General features: G+C 53.1%; 1 long non-coding RNA gene across 1 annotated transcript; it reads left to right on the top strand.

The window, feature by feature from the left end:
* The first annotated feature begins 522 nt into the window (after positions 1-522).
* LOC122432111 lies at positions 523-16,279 on the top strand. The gene is made up of 3 exons (XR_006266741.1): positions 523-660; positions 14,794-14,847; positions 16,009-16,279. It is a non-coding gene; the product is annotated as an uncharacterized LOC122432111 (long non-coding RNA).
* The last annotated feature ends 880 nt before the right edge of the window (positions 16,280-17,159 follow it).

Genomic DNA, 17,159 nt, shown 5'->3' with positions numbered 1-17,159 from the left:
GGCCCATCCCCGACCCTCAGTCTCCCGGTCCCCTTCTCTCAGCCCCCGGCTCCTCCACTTCCCTCAGTCCCCCGGTCCCCTTCCCTCCGGCCCGGCCCTTTCCCCTCAGCCCCGGGCCCCCGTCCCTCAATCCCGGCCCGCTTCCTCAAGCCCGGGCCCTTCCCTCAGCCCCCGGCCCGCCCATCCCTTTCTCTGACCTCCGTCCCCAGCCCGGGGAAGCCTGGCCCCCGCTCCCCACCGCGCGCGAAACCGCGAGCGGAAATGCGACGAAACCGCCGCTTTCTTTCCATTTCGGGACCTGGGGGCTCCCAGGGACCGCAGCTGAGTAACAAGCCCGTCCCTCCACCCGGCGGAAGCCGAGGTCACTCACCGACGCCCAGGGTCGATCTGGCCCGGCCAGACACTGCCCAGCCACCGCCGCGCCCGCCGCTCCGGAAGAGGAGCTCTGGTTCTGCCGGAAGGGATGGGGCTGGGTGAGGTCAGGCTACAGCAGTGGGAGGGGCGTGAGGTCAGCCTGGGGCAGTTGGTGGCCTTCCTGAGCAGGTCAGGGCAGAGCCGCCGGCCTGAGAATGAGGGCGCTGCTGAGCCCAGGGGTTGACAGCGCTGGTTCCTGCTGTGGTCCCGGAGCGCCACCTGAAACCGGAGGGAAGCCGTCTGCCCGTGAGTCCTCTGCTGCTTGTCTGTCAGCTTGTTTGAACCACGCTGGTTTTCGCCCCCGCTGGCTGTTTTGACCCTGGAAATGCAACTGTGTGGGTTTTGGCTGATTCAGGGAAGAAATGCCAGATGACACTTGGAGACTCCAGTTTAATCTGGATTCAAGTCATATCTCTTTTTTTTTGTTTTTTGCGTTTTTTCAATGAGTTTATTTATTTGTGGTTGTGCAGGGTCTTCATGCTTTGTGGGCTTTTCTCTAGCTGATGCGAGCAGGGGCTGCTCTCCAGTTGGGGGGGCGTAGGCTTCTCACTGCGGTGGCTCCTCTTGTTGCAGAGCACGGGTTCTGGTGCCCACAGACCTCAGTACTGTGGCTCCCACGCTCCAGAGCACCGACCCAGAGGCTGTCATGCATGGACTCAGCTGGCCTGCCATCTGGGGTCTTCCCAGACCAGGGGTGGAACTCGCGTCCCCTGCTTTGGCAGGGGGGCGATTCTTTACCACTGAGCTGCCAGGAAAGCCCTCAGGCTATTTTAGATTCTAGTTTTCCACGCTCCTATCTGGTGAGAGAGGCCTGGGAGCTGGCAGTCCTCAGCCACAGTCCTGGCTCTGCCATCAAAAGCGCTGGGGCCTCTGGCAAGCGCCTGTTCCTCCCTCAGTCGTGTCTGACCCTTTGCGACCCCACGGACCATAGCCCGCCAGGCTCCTGTCCATGGGATTTCCCAGGGAAGACTACTGGAGTGTGGTGCCATTTCCTTCTCCAAGATCATATCTCTTGAAAGTGAAGTGGAAGTCCATCATTCGTGTCCGACTCTTGCGACCTCATGGGCTATACAATCCATGGAATTCTCCAGGCCAGAATACTGGAGTGGGTAGCCTTTCCCTTCTTCAGGGGATCTTCCCAGTCCAGGGAATGAATCCAGGTCCCTGCATAGCAATCAGATTCTTTACCAGCTGAGCCACCATGAAGCCACCAGAGATGCCCATGAATACTGGAGTGGGTAGCCTGTCCCTTCTGCAGCGGATCAGGATTCCCGACCCAGGAATCACACCGGGTCTCCTGCATGGCAGGAGGATTCTTTACCAGCTGAGCTATCAGAGAAGCCCAGTATGTCTTAAGGCCAGCTATTCATTGATATCTTTGAAGGCCAGCTATTCTTTGTAGGATTTCCCTAATTAGTCTTCACAGGATTAAGGTAGCAACCTGCTAAGGTCGCAATTGATGCCCTTTTTCTAGAAAAGAAAAGTGGGGCTCAAAGGAGTGGGTAACACAGCTACAGCAAGGAAGTGTGTACCTAGACAAAACCCCCAGATTCTGCTAGTAGAACTCAGGGAAGCCATGTGGTGTGGCTTGTTCATGTGACAAGGGCTAAGGCTCCCAACCCACCCTGGATGCTGTGGGGACCCGATTTGGTAACTGCCCTCTGGCAGCTCTGAGACTCACAGAAGCAGTTTGCACTGAAGAGAGGAAGAACACGTCCCTTCATCCTCCCCACCACACCCTCTGGGTACTCCCACACCCTGCCCCCTTTCTCTTGCTTTGTGAGGGAATAAGAGTGACGCTCAGGTGACCACATTGGCTGTCCACTGTTCACGAGGTACCAACTGGAGCTGCTACAGGAGAGGCCAAGAGCCTTTGCCCCTGAGTACCTCTGTTTCCTTTGCACTGTGGGGGCCCTGCTCCACACTTGCACACCAGAGGCCTTTTCTGAGACATGCAGGGAACCTCCCTCAGTTTGCAACAGGTTGCATCGATCGCTGTCCATTCAGTGCCTCCCTTGAAATTCAGCTCATGAGCTCCGTTGTCTGCATCGCGGCCCATCTGGCTGCCACAGGAGGGACAGAGCTGACAATGAATCCAAAGCTCAGATCTGACAGCTGGGAATCTGTGTATAAAGGACCTGATTATTCACGCTGTAGAGGCTGTAGTAGGCTCCAGGGATCTGTAACCAGGGCTTGGGCCAAAGTGACTCCACAGCAGTTTTAATGCCTGGGGAGGGTTCTGGCTATAGTGGGGGTGGGGTGAGTGTCCTGAGGTTCTGAAGGCCCACTGTGTGTAGGTTCACGGCGCACAGAGAAGAGAAGGCGGAGTCCTGCCCTGGAGGTGGTCACAGCTCATGGACGAGCCAGCCAGGCAGGCAGGGCACGATAGCACCTGATCTGACTTTGTGAGTGAATGGTGTGGGGGCAGAGGAAGAGAACCAGGTCTGCTCCCTTATGTGGTGCCCGGGGAAGGTTGTCATCAGACTAAACACTAAATATGGTGATGACCATCACTGCTGTGTGCAAAGGGTTTACATTGGCGTGTGTCTTCATCTGAGCGCTCAGGCTGTCTCTAGACAAGACTGGCCATGGGCATTGCCTCTCCTTCGAACTTGACATGTTTCATCTCTTCCTTCCTGAACATTCATTTCCAAGAGGGTTTTTGGGCCACAAGGATATTGGGATTTTCTCTAGCTTTGTCTCAGGAGGAACGCGTTTCCAGTTGTTGGTGTGGTTTGTTTTTCCCGCTGTCTTCCTTGGTTTATTTTGTGAATTTGTTTCTGCCAGAGGAATAGCTCAGAATCTGCCTTCTGGCTGAGATGTGACACTGACAACAGCAAAGCCTACCTGGATATCATGACGACATTTGCCGAAAGGGCTTTGTTTTGCAAAAGACCTCTTGAAAGCCTAGGAGAGAGCCCAGCCCCACCACCTTGCCCATTTTGAAACGAATTTGGGGCTTATGCATCTTCCCCAGGGAGAAAGAAATCCATGGATTCCATTGGATACTCAAACAATGACCCCCAATTATGAAGAGTCTTAAAGTGGGATTTCTCAGCCTTGGCGTTGCTGGCATTTGATACCTTGCAGCATTCCTAAATACAACCAGAAATGTCCTCAGATGTCACCAGTGTCCCCCGGACCCCAACATGAGGGCCAGCTGGACAGGCTTGACCAGGAGCAGGGATGAATGAAATGAAAGTTGCTCGGTCATGTCCAACTCTTTGCGACTCCATGGACTATACATATAGAGTCGATGGAATTCTCCAGGCCAGAATACTGGAGTGGGTGGCCTTTCCCTTCACCAGGGGATCTAGCCAACGCAAGGATCGGACCCAGGTCTCCCGCATTGCAGGCAGATTCTTTACCGACTAAATGGCAAGAGAGGCCCAAGGGAAGCCCAGGAGCAGGGATAGGGGGATGCAAAAGGACAGTGAAGCAAGAGGAATGGGGGCAGGTGAAGTCCGTCCTCCTGAGATGTCTGCTGGCCTGGTCGTCTGCAGTTGTGACCAGGCAGGGTGTGGAGGTCACAGGGGCGCAGAGGTGTGTGACCCCCTTTGCTCCCCCTTGGCCGGCAAGTGTGTGAGGCTGAGCCACTCCGGGGCAACATGGGCTTCGAGCCCCACACAGGTGAGGCCGCTGTGTGCAGCACGAGCCTTTCTCCCGAGTCAGGAGGTTTACTGTTGAGAAGACATCCCGTGATGACCGGGGGAAGACCAGCCTGGCTGAGGTCGTGATCAATTGGTGGATTTTAGGGACACGGAATATTGAGTGCCCCAGGTGGGGCTTCTGATACCGACATCCACAAACTGGGGTCGGGGCGGGGGAGGCTTAAAACAATACGAATCGATTCTCTCCCAGTTCTGGGGGCCAGAAGTCTAAAGTCGAGTGTCAACAGTACCCGGACCCCGACCCGGGCTCTGGGGCAACGTCACTCCTGGCTCTTCCAGCTTCGGGGTCTCCAGGCATTCCTGGCTTTGTGGCCACAGCCCCCCAGCGTCTGCTTCCCCCTCACTCGGCCTCCTCTCTGTGTGTCTCTCCACCTCTTATAAAGACACCCATCACTCTGCATAAGGCCCACCTAATCCTCTGTAACCTTATCTAACTTGATTTCATCTGCAAAGACCCCATTTCTGAATAAAGCCCTCCTCGCAGATATGGGGAGTTGGGGTGTGGGTGTCTCTTTTGGAGGGCACCATTCATCCCGCAAGAAAGCTGAGACTTAACACATGAGCAGTTATCCCAGTAGTGGGGGGAGTTCACACGCATCCCCTCGAGTACAGCCATGGGTGGGGGAGGCATGGCTCGTGGTTGGAGGGCTGAGCAGGGCAGGTGCTCTGGCGGGGACCAAGCCTTGACCTGGCTGCCTCGGTAGAGGGTTCCGGGGGGTGCATGGAAGCCCCTGAGGTCATCAGGATGCAGGTTCTGAGTTAGCAGGTCTAGGAGTGCCCCACACTGGGCTTCTCACCTGCTCCCAGGGTGTATAAACTGCTGACCCTGGTCCATGCTTGGAGGTGCAAGGAGCGTGCAGGCCTGTTTCCCAGGAGCCGTCAGAAGCTTCCCCAAGGAAGCCCCCCCGCCCCTGCAGTGTCCACACAAGTTCCCGATCCCCTGTCTGGTGCCCCAGAGGTAGCCCAGACAGAGACCCGCACACACACTGGGTGCCCCGGGCCAGGCACCCAGCAGAGCGGGGACTGGTGGGTCTGGAAGAATCGTGCTCATAACTTCGCATACAGAACGGATGGAGGCTGAGCCTGGCCGACTGGCTGTGACCAGAGGTGACCCACTTGACCCCACCCTCTGCCAGGCACCGTGGGCCCAGAGGAACTCAGCTTAAAAACTGCTTCCCCAGCCACCCACAAGAGGGGCCCTGGTTGTCGAATTAGGATCTGACACCTTGATCCAGAAGACGGCCCCCTAAGTCAGTTTCACACATCAGGGTCCAGGAGGGGTGTCATGTCAGAGACCCCTGGGACAGCAGAGAGGATGGAAATGGTGGGAGAAGGGTCCTGGAGGCAGGTGGCCCAGGCCTTCCTTCTGCAGGAGTGCCTCTTCCGCCCATCCCCCACTGCCCTGTCCCTCCAATGGCCAGGGTTCCCAGGAAACGGACAAGAGCAGCAGCTTGTGGGCCAACATGTTTCCTTGTACCTGAAACCCATCAGCATTTTTCAAATCCAACCTCAAAGCCAGGGCATTATTTATGTCCAGTGGTCATTGCCGATAAGGCCACACAGGAAAATCCCAGCTGTGTACCAGAGGTGACAGAGGCCCGCACTGCCCTGATTTTGAACTTGACTCCGGTTTTGGCAGAATTGTTAAGGCTGCAGACACGTGAACCGTACAAGGTCAGTTTGCTTTCATGTGGCCGTTCGGGGCTCGCCACCGTACCCCAAGGCTGGCGGGCTGCAGTTTCTCCTCATACCTCCCCGAAGCTGGCGTGAGCCACAGCGGCATCTCTTTCCCAGCTTTGTGGATGTTGGTTTTTGAAAAGCAAGCGAGGAGCTGCCTGTTGGAAGATGGGAGCCACCTCAACAGCAGACTCCAGGACCCCTGGTTACGCGGTGAGGGTACCTGAGCTCCCAGGCAGGCTCAGACCCCGCCCAGCCACTCTGAGGCCACGTGTGTGGGTCCAGACCCAGCCCGGCTACTTCCTGGGGGCTGCGCAGCCTCAGGCAAGTGGCTTCCCCACTCGGGACCTCAGTTTTTCCGTCTGTAGAATGGAGGTGATGGCATGTCCTCCCTGCTGGGGGGTTGGCAGGGCTGCCGTGGACACGGGGTGTGGGGAAGGGCATGTTTCTTGCCGTTTCCAGTTGAGGCCTTGTGGGCATGAGCTGGTGTCCGAGTGCGTTCCCAGACTTGGCTCAGTGTGGTGATGAGCATGGAGTTGGGGGGCGGTGGTCCCTCCTCATAGCCTGGACATCGGGGTGGGGGTTCTCGACTTTGAGGCACCTGAAGTCTAATTTCAGCAGCTCCATATGTAAGGACAGTGCAGCACCAGATGTTCTCAGGGACTTGTCGTCCCGGACGCAGACCCCCATCCCCACCCCACCCTGTGTGGGCATCCTGACCCGGATTGTGGTACAGGGGTCAGATCCCTTTACCGAGGGAAGGAACTGAGGCTCTGAGAGGCGGGGCAAGGAGATCCAGGGCCCTGGGTCCCACAGGGGCAGAGCCAGCACTTAAACCTGGGTGCTGGGTCCTCACATCAGGCTCTGCCCTGAACCATGAAAACTGGACTGTAGAGAGGGCTGAGTGCCAAAGAATTGATGCTTTTGAACTGTGGTGTTGGAGAAGACTCTTGAGAGTCTCTTGGACTGCAAGGACATCAAACCAGTCAATCCTAAAGGAAATCAACCCTGAATATTCACTGGAAGGACTGATGTTTGAAGCCGAAGCTCCAATACTTTGACCAACTGATGTGAAGAGCTGACTCATTGGAAAAGACCCTGATGCTGGGAAAGATTGAGGGCAGGAGGAAAAGGGGACGTCAGAGGATGAGATGGTTGGATGGCATCACTGACTCCATGGACATGAGTTTGAGTAAGCTCTGGGAGATGGTGAAGGACAGGGAAGCCTGGTGTGTTGCAGTCGATGGAGTCTCAAAGAGTCGGACGTGACTTAGTGATTGAACAACAACAAAATGTGGTCTTCAGCCCCCATCTCACTCCTATCCCCAGGCTTAGTGCCTGTGTCATGAACCTCTCCTACAGTGAGGTGTCAGGGGCTGTTGTCTAGTCCCAAAGCTATTCATATCTATATTCACAATTGCACCATTACACATTCATTTCTTTGGCTGTAAAGTTTTTATGTCTCTTGAGTCTTAAACGCTAAGGCTTTTATACACCCCACCTGGCTTCCTTTGGGCCTCTCTTGGTTTTATGGAAGTGTACTTGTTATAAAGTGAATTCTAGACATGTTTTAAGACTCTTGTCTTTAAAGTTCCTCAAGGACAGCTCCGCCTGGGTCCCAGGTAGACAGGCTGAAATCTGTGCCCTTCAGGTTGCGGTTCTGATGTCTTCCCATGTCTCTAGGCCGGCTGTGTGCCAGAGTCAGCTCTTTCTGGCTCCTCGGGAACTCTGCCAGCCAGGTGTAAACCCTTTGGTACATGAATCAGGCCACGGCGGGAGTATTTACACCATGGAAATTGGCACATGATCCAGCTACAGATCAGGGTTGGGTTTTCTTCCTGGAGAGCAGGGAGTGGGCAGGGGGCTGCATACGTTATCATCATGCTCCAGCTCTGTGCCCACGTGTCTCCCTTTCCTGACGATGTCAAGGTCTTCAAAAGTGTCTTCTATTTTCGCTTCTCGTTATGACACTTTTTTATTTCTGCACGTTCTGTTTGGTTCTTTTCCAAGTTGGCTGTGTCCATTTTTTAATGGTTTCCTGTCCTTTGAAGGACCTTTCTATCTTGAGGTTTATTTCTGTAAACAAGGAGAGCTTTATTAGTTTTATTAACCATCTAATCCTCTCAGAATCCCAAGCTGAGGGGGTCACTTCTGCTGGTTCTCCTCTAGCTGTCTTTCATCCTGGTGGGCCTGGCGCTCTTCCCCACTGGCCACCACCCTTCCATAACCCGTGGGGCAGTTCCCAAGCCTAGGAAGAAGTTGCCCTTATCCAGAAAGACTTGGCACTTGCATTCTCCACTCATCTGAGGGCATTATGGATAGGAACACATTGAGCCGAGGTCACAGGCTGACATGCCTGGACTCACTGGGGTCCTCACCCGCTCCTTCTCCTGCTTGGCACCAGCACCACCTTCCTTGTAATTCTCGGGTCTGGAGGAGGGAGGCCCTTTCTGGGTCATCTGAAAGTGTCGTCTCCTGGGAGTCCAAATCCATCCGGAGGGAAGGGTCTTCTGTTAGACTCCCCATCTTGGGCAGTTGCTCCTCTGGGTCTTTCAGGTCTTCGGCAACTTTAGTGAGTGATACTTTTTTTTTTTTTTAATTGTTTTCCATGAGAGGCTGGATCTGAGTAATCTACCCACTCATCATCAACGTAGGCCTGTGAATGAATACATGTCTTTTATTCCTTCAACAAGCCAGGCCTTGGGAGCCAGACCCTGTGCCAAGAGCTGAGGGGTAAATCCGCCCGCCAGTCCTGCGGCCCCAGCTCGTTCAGACAGCGCGTTCTGCGTCCAGGCTCACTGGAGACAGTCAGGGTACCATGTCCAGGATGTGTCGAAGGCATGCTTATGCCAGCGCCCCATGTGACCGCGCCCGAGTAACTGCAGCAGCTCCTCCCGGGCGGTGCAGATGTGGTCAGCAGGAACCACGGTGCAGAAATGCCTCCCTGCCGACCCTTGCCCAGGGACTGAGCACTTTCCTGTCCCCTCTGGGAGTCGTCCAGGTGGAGGGCGGGCATGAGAAAGCCAGGGTCAGACCCCAGTGGCGGTCCCAGCCTGCCCCCTCGTCCACGAGTATTAAAGTGAACCCGGTGATGCGGCCAGAGGTCGGGGAAAGACCGCAGGGGGACTGTCCCCCCGGCCCTCCTGGATCACTCCAGATATCATCAAGCTGGACTCCCGTGAGATGACACGTTCAGGTGACCGAGAAAGGGCCCCTGTCTTCCACCTCTGGGACTGGAAGGAAGGCGGTCCTGGCGCCGATCAGGAGAAGCATGATGAGGCCCATCCCGTGCCAGACGCTGTCCCTCCTGGGGGCACGTCGGTCACCTGAGCAGACCGATCCAGCCTGGAACCAGACTTCCAGGTCACACCCACTCGGGACCCCGGTGCCAACAGGAAGAGCAGGCAGGCCCTAGGGCTGCCAAGAATGCGCCCGGTCAGTAGGGACTGACCGGGCATCACGTGCCTTGAGCACATTCGAGGCGAACACGACCCCTCCCGCAGAGCAGCCGTGGCCTCAGAGGCCCTCCCGCGGTGGGGTTATCCTTGGGGCTGAGGAATCCGAGGGCACAGAGGCGGGGAGGCGGTCAGACGTCCGGCACAGGCCTTCCCCCGGGGCTCCGGGGCCTCCTGGCCGGGCGGTGCTCTGGAGCCGTCTGTGTGTCCCTGCTGTGTACACACGCTCCCCACAGCTGGACCGTGAGCCGGGGAGGGGTGCACACACAGGATGCCGTGGAGGCCCCCAGCACCCTCGGGCCTCAGCTCTCGGCACCCCCTAATTCCCTGATGGCAGTGAGGGGGCCCTCTGGGGTGGGCGGCAGCTGTGGGGTCAGGGTGGGCTGGGGAGGTGTGCTGCCCGGAAGCCCTCTGGGGGCAGCTAGGGACCCCATGCTCAGCCTCGCTGAGGCCAACCTTCCAACAACCTCGGAGCCCGCCCTTCAGCGGAGACGGGTGACCGTCATGTACAACACGCAGGCTCAGGCAGCCGAGGGGACGAAGAGGGGCCCTGGGGTCCTCGAGCACCAGGAATCCCCCATGGGGACGTCTTTGCTTGTTCTGTGATTCCCTTCTTCCTTCTCAAAGGAAAGTGCCGGGAACAACTGTGGTGGGGTCTCCGTTCCTGTGAGTTGAGCCGGGAGTGGAGGTTTAACCCTGTCCAGTCTGTGCTGGGCGAGCCTCCCCATCCCCTCTGCACCTTGGACGGCACAGTCCGGGTCACTGTTCTGGGCCTTCTTGGCTCTTTAGCAACATTAAGGTGTGACATTTGTTTTATTTCTTGTCTTTGTCCAGCCTTTGGTGGCAGTCCATTGCAAGGACCCTAACTCTGTCCCTTCTCCGGGCCCCTTGGCTCTCCACACGCCCCCGCCAAGGCGCGAGGCCCCTGCGGTTCTGTGGCCTCCAGACTCCCCACCCAAGGGGCCGGTCTGGACAGAAGCCTCCCCTCTGGGGTGTCCGGCTAGGGGAGGGGACCGGCGTCTCTCGGTTTCTTCGCACCAGGAGCAGACTGCTGTCAGGCTGGGCGCCAGGGTTTAAAACCTCCCATGTGTGTAAGAACGAGGACATCCCGTGTGTTCACTGAGTCCCACGACCCTTTCCCGATCCTGCCAGCTGTTTTTCTGGGAGAGACCCTGTCGCTCACGTAAACAGCGGAGCGTGTTTCCCAGCGATGCCGGCCCGGCACTGCTTCTTCACCACCATCGAGAGAAATCTCCACGGACTCGGGGGAATGTACTTTGGGTCTTTGCGTGCGGCTGAGCAGAACACAAAAAATAAACCTGGGCTGTAACAGGAAAGACGGGGTTGGCCGTATGGGGCCATCCACGGTCATTCCTAGCGCGCCATGTGGTCAGCCCTGCCCAGGAGCCCCCAGGCTAGAGGTCTTCCTAGGGCAGGTGAAGCACCTTCCAGCTTCTTTGCAAAGAGAGTCTGTGCAGGGGTGGTCTTAGCGGCCTCAAGGTCATGGAGAGGCAGCAAGCCTCAGCCACCGGGTTGGGCGGGGGTGCTGAGAGCACCAGGAACTCCCCCCACCTGTGAAGCAAGTCACGAATGGCGAATTTTGCAGAGGAGCAAAAGGTGGGCTCACAGAGGCTGAGTCACTCTCAGAGACAACACAGGAGCAGACCGACTGCGACACAGGTCGCTGAAACCACGGCTCCCTCCTGTGCCCTTCTGACCTGCCCCTTGAGGGCAGCAGGACGATCTGGGCTCCCCTGGCCTGAGCCCCCGGGCCTGCCTCCCCTCGTCTGTGCTGGGATGTGTGCATTCCCAAACCTGTGTGCTGTGTCCCCCGGCCCTGGGCCGTCATGGCAGGCTCCAGGCTCCCTGCAGGTGAGCCCCAAGCCCTCCAGCATACCTCTGAGCCCTGCTTATCTGGTCGTTGTGCCCGAGTGTCCTGACCCTAGCTGTCTTCTTGAGGCAGCCTTGGGACTGAGGTCCTAGAGTCCTGCTTCTTCGAAGCTCCCTGCACCAAGCCCAGTGAGGCTCTACCCTGTGGCTTTATGACAAGTGTGGTAGGCTGAGTGGTGGCCCCGAAAGCCGTCTATCCTGCAGCCTGCAAAGGTGACTTATTCCGGTGAAAGGTCTCAGCAGATGGAAGTAAGTTACTGACCTCTGCACCAGATCACCTGGGATGCTTGTGGACCCTAAATTTAATGACGGGTGTCTTTGGAAGAGAAGAGGGGGGATCTGAAGCACAGAGCCACCCAGGGCAGAAGGTTTGCGCAGATAGATGCAGAGGTTGGGGTGATGTGGCCACAAGCCCAGGGAGGCCTGGGGACCCCACGGGCTGGACCAGGCCAGAGGGACCCTCCCCTGGAGCCTCTCGAGGGAGTTCAGTCCTGCCCACACGTTGGTCACAGGTTTCTGACGGTGGAACTTGGGGAGGATGAATGTGTGTTAAAGCTGTCCAGTCTGTGGCCAGTGGCTGTAGCCGCCCCTGAACACCGAGAGTGAACTTGCCGGCTCCGAGGTGAGAACAGTGGCAGGACCTGCCATTCCCCTCCCCCCCCCCGCCATACGCACACAACCTTGTCATGAGGTTAAATGAGTTCATACGCACAGAGGCCTGAATCAGGGACTGACACTTGGATCTCAGCCCCCTTCACCTCCTCCTTGTCGTCGTCATCACTGTCATTGTTAGGGCCCTCATCCACTCATTCAGTGGACACGTGGTGCTCCTGCACGGCCCCGATGTGGACAGCGAGGCCAGCGACCTGGGAGGCTCCACACAGGCCTCACCCTGCCTGCTGGGGCCGCGTGGACAAGGCCTGTGCAGTGACACGGAGGCCCCGGGAGAGGCTGAATCCTCCGGTCATGGGAGGCACGGGGGCCTCCGCATCAGAGGTGGAGGGATAAGCCGGGGTCATCCAGGCGGGTGCAGCCCTTCACTAAAAGTGGGGGAAGAACCCCACGTGGCACCCGGTGTCCAGGAGGCTCCCCTTGCCCTGGCGGGCTGCAGACATAGCCATGGATGACCAGGAGTCTGCATCTCACTAGGGCCCGAGGCTGGCGCTGAGTGAATCCTCAGTGAGGTTTTTTCCTGAAAAGCCATCCTACGTGGCTTTGGCTCCATTGCTTTTTGCCACAAACCTACAGTGATCCCAAGAACTTTGTACACTTCACGGGTAGTGACTGGACGTGGAGCCCAGCACAGACCCAAGTCAGTCCTGCCCTGAGTCCCACGGCCTGGCCACACCACCCCCCTTCCATGGCCTGGCTTTCTTCTGCCAGGACCTTCAGAATGGTGGAAAGGCAAGTGTGGCCTCAAGCTGGGGGGCCCAGTGTGGGCTCCTAGCCCCTGGGGGTCCCCTTGGTGGACCATAGTCCCCACTGCCGTCGGGCAGCTCTGTCCCGGGGAATGTCGTGTTTCCTTGCTTTTTTGTGATGCGGCACCCGTTATCTTGGGGCGATTGGGAAGACTGCTGGTGTTACATGTGCATGCCTTAGATGGGGAAAGATTATTGCTGCATTGACCCTGCTCACTCGATACTGAGAGTCTGTTAAACACAAATGGCAAGGGGAACAGAGAAAAAAGAAAAATGGAGAGTTGCTGGGTTGCTTCAGGTCTCACCTGTGATTAAGTGTATGTATAGCCTGCACGTGACCCCGGGTTTCCACACCTGCCAGCTACCAGGTGCCAGGAGCTGATTTTAGAACCCCAGCTTCACTAAGGAGTCATTGACAGATATGGTTTGTGTGTATTTCAAGTCTACATTGTGATGACTTGATGCCCATAGACGTCATGGAATGATTGCCCAACACACGCATCGCGTGACATAGTTAACTCTGTGTGTGTGTGTGTGTGTGTATCTTAATGTTGTTCTTATAATCCATGGAGAAGGCAATGGCAACCCACTCCAGTACTCTTGCTTGGAAAATCCTATGGACGGAGGAACCTGGTAGGCTGCAGTCCATGGGGTCGCTGAGAGTCGGACACGACTGAGTGACTTCACTTTCACACATTGGAGAAGGAAATGGCAACCCAGTCCAGTGTTCTTGCCTGGAGAATCCCAGGGATGGCGGAGCCTGGTGGGCTGCCGTCTATGCGGTCGCACAGCGTCGGACACGACTGAAGCGACTTAGCAGCAGCAGCAGCATAATCCATGAATACAATGTATATATGTAGCTCTCCATTTTTTTAGATCTTCTTTAAGTTATCTTAGAAGTTTATAGTTTGCTCTGTGTCTAATTGCTCTATCTAATTTTTAATTAGATATCTTGATATTTTCAGTGCAATTATAAATGCCTAATATATAGAGATAGAACTGACTTCTATATTCACTTCTTCAATCCATTTATTTCAAATAATTCTTATTGTATTTTTTTATGTATACACAATTATGTCTGCAGATAAGTGCTTTTCCCCCCCTTTCCAACTGTGATAAGCCTTTTCTTTTTCTTGCCTTGTTGTACGGGCGAGGATCTCCAGTACAGTGGTGAACAGAAGTAGTGAGAACCAGTGTCCTTGTCTCTTTGCCATTATCTGTTGGTCCTTTAATGGCGGAACCTGGTGGTCCAGAGTCGGCGATGAGAGAGGGAAGGAAGTAAAGAGGCTAACATTCCCTGGGTTACATCGCGGGCTTCCGAGCTCCAGGGAATCAGCCAGAGAGAGAGAGAGAGAGAGAAAAAAAAGAAAGAAAGAAAGACACGGGGACCAAAGCTCTGATGGAGCAAAGCTGTTTTAATCCACATGGCATGCGCATATATACTGTCTTACAAAGTAGTTATTCTCAGCAAAGATAAAGATTAAAATTCCAGACACAAGGCGATCCCTACCAGACACAAGGCGATCCTTACCAAAGAGAGAAGAGGATACTTATCACCATAATCAGAAACTAAAAAAAGAAATGCCTGGATTCCTCAGCCCCAGGAAAGATGTGCCTCTCCTCTTAATTAATAAAGGCCAGAGGTTTCCTGACAATTATCAGAGGAAAAGCTTTCAGTATTTCACCATCACCTACGGTATTAGCTTTTTTGTAGATATTTTTATCAAAATATGTAAATTCTCCTGTTAGTTTGCTATGACTTTTTTCTTAGTCATGAACTGAAATTATTACATTAAATTTTCTTCAGTTTATTTTCTGCAGATTTTGAAACAGTCAGGTGATTGTTCTTTTATATGGTAATTTAACTTTAAAAAAATTTTGTGATTGTAAAACCATCCCAAAAAAAAAAAAAAAAAAATACCATCCCAACCTGATCTCGATATATTCTCCTTTTATTGGACTGTATTTGTTAGTGTTTTATTTAGGATTATTTCATCTATCCTCAGAGTCAGTAATTTGACCTTCTTGTACTTCTTTTCCTTGTTACTTTTAGTATCACGCTTATGCTGGTCTTATAAAACAAGGTGGAGAATATTTCTTGTTTACCCCGAGAGTTCCTGGGAGATTGCTGTTTTCTTCCCTAGATTTTTGGAAGAATTGATTGGCAACACCTGTTGGTCTCATTGTGGGGAGGCTTTTATTTCAGATTTAATTTTTTTCATGCAAATAAAAATTTCTGATTTTGTATGTCTTCTCGGATCTGTTTAGGTAAAGCATATCCCCTCTGCTAGGAATTGATCGAGGCCAGCAGACTCTCCAATAGTAAGTGAACTGTGGTTCATAATATCTTTCTTATCTGCAAGATGTGTTGTCTCCCCTTTTAAAAAACCTTGATACTGGTGATTTGTGCTCTCTTTTTCTTAATCAGTTTCTCTAGGGGTTTTTCATTTTTATCAGTCCTTTCAAAGAGCCAACTTTTGGCTTTGCTTAAAAAATTTCATATTGGCTTTTTGTTTCCTGATTTTCTGCTCCTTTTTCTTCCATCTGCCTTGTGTTTCATTTGCTATACTTTTTTTCTGGTTTCTTGGGCTAGAGGCTTAATTGATTTTTAGCCTTCCTTCTTTTCCAGTATATGTGTTTAAGGCTTTAAGTAACCCTCTAAACACAGTTCGCTGCGTCCCACAAGTTTGAATAAGGCAGATTTTCATTATCTTTTATGGAAAAGTCTCTTCTAATTTTCATTGTGTTTTTAAAAATTTTTATTCATGAAATTCTTCAAGAAGTATGTCATGTAACTTCCCAATGTCTGGGGAGGTTTTTCTAGTGACCCTTTTATGATTCCTAGCTTAATTCCTTGAAGAGCCCCATCTTAGTCTTTTTGGGCTACTGTTACAAATACCATAGACTAGCTGCTAAAGAACAGAAAGTTGTTTCTTATAGTACTGCAGGCTGGGAAGTCCCAAGATCACCAGCAGGTGCCACGTCTGGTGAGGCCTGTTTCCTGGTTCCTAGACTGCCTGCTTCTCTCTGTCCTCCCAGCACGGGGGCCCATTCCCTCCTGACCTGACGCCTCCCAGAATCCGTGCCTCCTAGTATCATCTCCATGTGCAGGGTGAAGTTTGAGGGCACATAAATCGTCATCCCATTGCAATCCCTAAGTATACCCTGCATTATTTCAGTCCTTTGAAATAATTCAACCTTTCCTAATGGCCCAATATATATTCATTTTCTTATATGTTCCTTGGGCTCTAGAAAATAATATGTATCAGGGGGAATGCAGTGTTTCGTGCATATCAGTTAGGTCAGGTTTCTCAATTCAGATTTCAGTAGCCACGTTGAGTAAGCAGAAGTAGGTGAAATTATCTGTAATATATTTTATTTTATCACACCCAAAAGATTATCATTTCAGTGTATAATCAACATGATAAAACCTAACGAAATATTTTTCTGTTCTTTTTTTCATGCTACGTCTTTAAACTCCAGTGTGTGTTTCACGCTTGCAGCACATCGCATTGTAGAGCCAGCCGCATTTCAGGTACTTCATGGGTGCAGGTGACTATGTCCCAGGGAGCCCAGTTCCATGACAGATGTGTCTTTATCGTCTCCCACTGCGATTATGAACGTGGCTGTTAGTCCTTTTCTCTTTCTGTCAGTATTTATGTATTGATATTTTGAGGTTATATTATTCAGTTCAGTTCAGTTACTCAGTCGTCTCTGACTCTTTGCGACCCCATGAATCACAGCACTCCAGGCCTCCCTCTCCATCACCAACTCCCGGAGTTTACTCAGACTCATGGCCATCGAGTCAGTGATGCCATCCAGACATCTCATCCTCTGTCGTCCCCTTCTCCTCCTGCCCCGAATCCCTCCCAGTATCAGGGTCTTTTCCAGTGAGTCAACTCTTTGCATGAGGTGGCCAAAGTACTGGAGTTTCAGCTTCAATATCAGTCCTTCCAATGAATACCCAGGACTGATCTCCTTCAGGATGGACTGGTTGAATCTCCTTGTAGTCCAAGGGACTCTCAAGAGTCTTCTCCAACACCACAGTTCAAAAGCATCAATTCTTCAGTGCTCAGCTTTCTTCACAGTCCCAACTCTCACATCCATACATGACCACTGGAAAAACCATAGCCTTGTCTAGATGGACCTTTGTTGGCAAAGTAATGGCTCTGCTTTGTAATATGCTGTCTAGGTTGGTCACAACTTTGCACCCAAGGAGTAAGCATCCTTTAATTTCATGGTTGCAATCACCATCTGCAGTGATATTGGAGCCCCCCAAAATAAAGTCTGACACTGCTTCCACTGTTTCCCCATCTATTTCCCATGAAGTGATGGGACCAGATACCATGATCTTAGTCTTCTGATGTTGAGCTTTCAGCCAACTTTTTCACTCTCTCTTTCACTTTCATCCAGAGGCTCTTTAGTTCCTCTTCACTTTCTGCATTAAGGGTGGTGTCATCTGCATATCTGAGGTTATTGATATTTCTCCCGGCAATCTTGATTCCAGCCTGTGCTTCTTTCAGCCAAGCGTTTCTCATGATGTACTCAGCATATAAGTTAAATAAGCAGGGTGACAATATACAGCCTTGACATACTCCTTTTCCTATTTGGAACCAGTCTGTTGTTCCATATCC

This window comes from Cervus canadensis, chromosome 30 (genome assembly GCF_019320065.1).
Source record: "Cervus canadensis isolate Bull #8, Minnesota chromosome 30, ASM1932006v1, whole genome shotgun sequence".
In the NCBI taxonomy this organism is placed as follows: Eukaryota; Metazoa; Chordata; class Mammalia; order Artiodactyla; family Cervidae; genus Cervus; species Cervus canadensis.
Note: the sequence above shows the minus strand (reverse complement) of the source record. Positions and strands in the feature narration are given on the sequence as shown.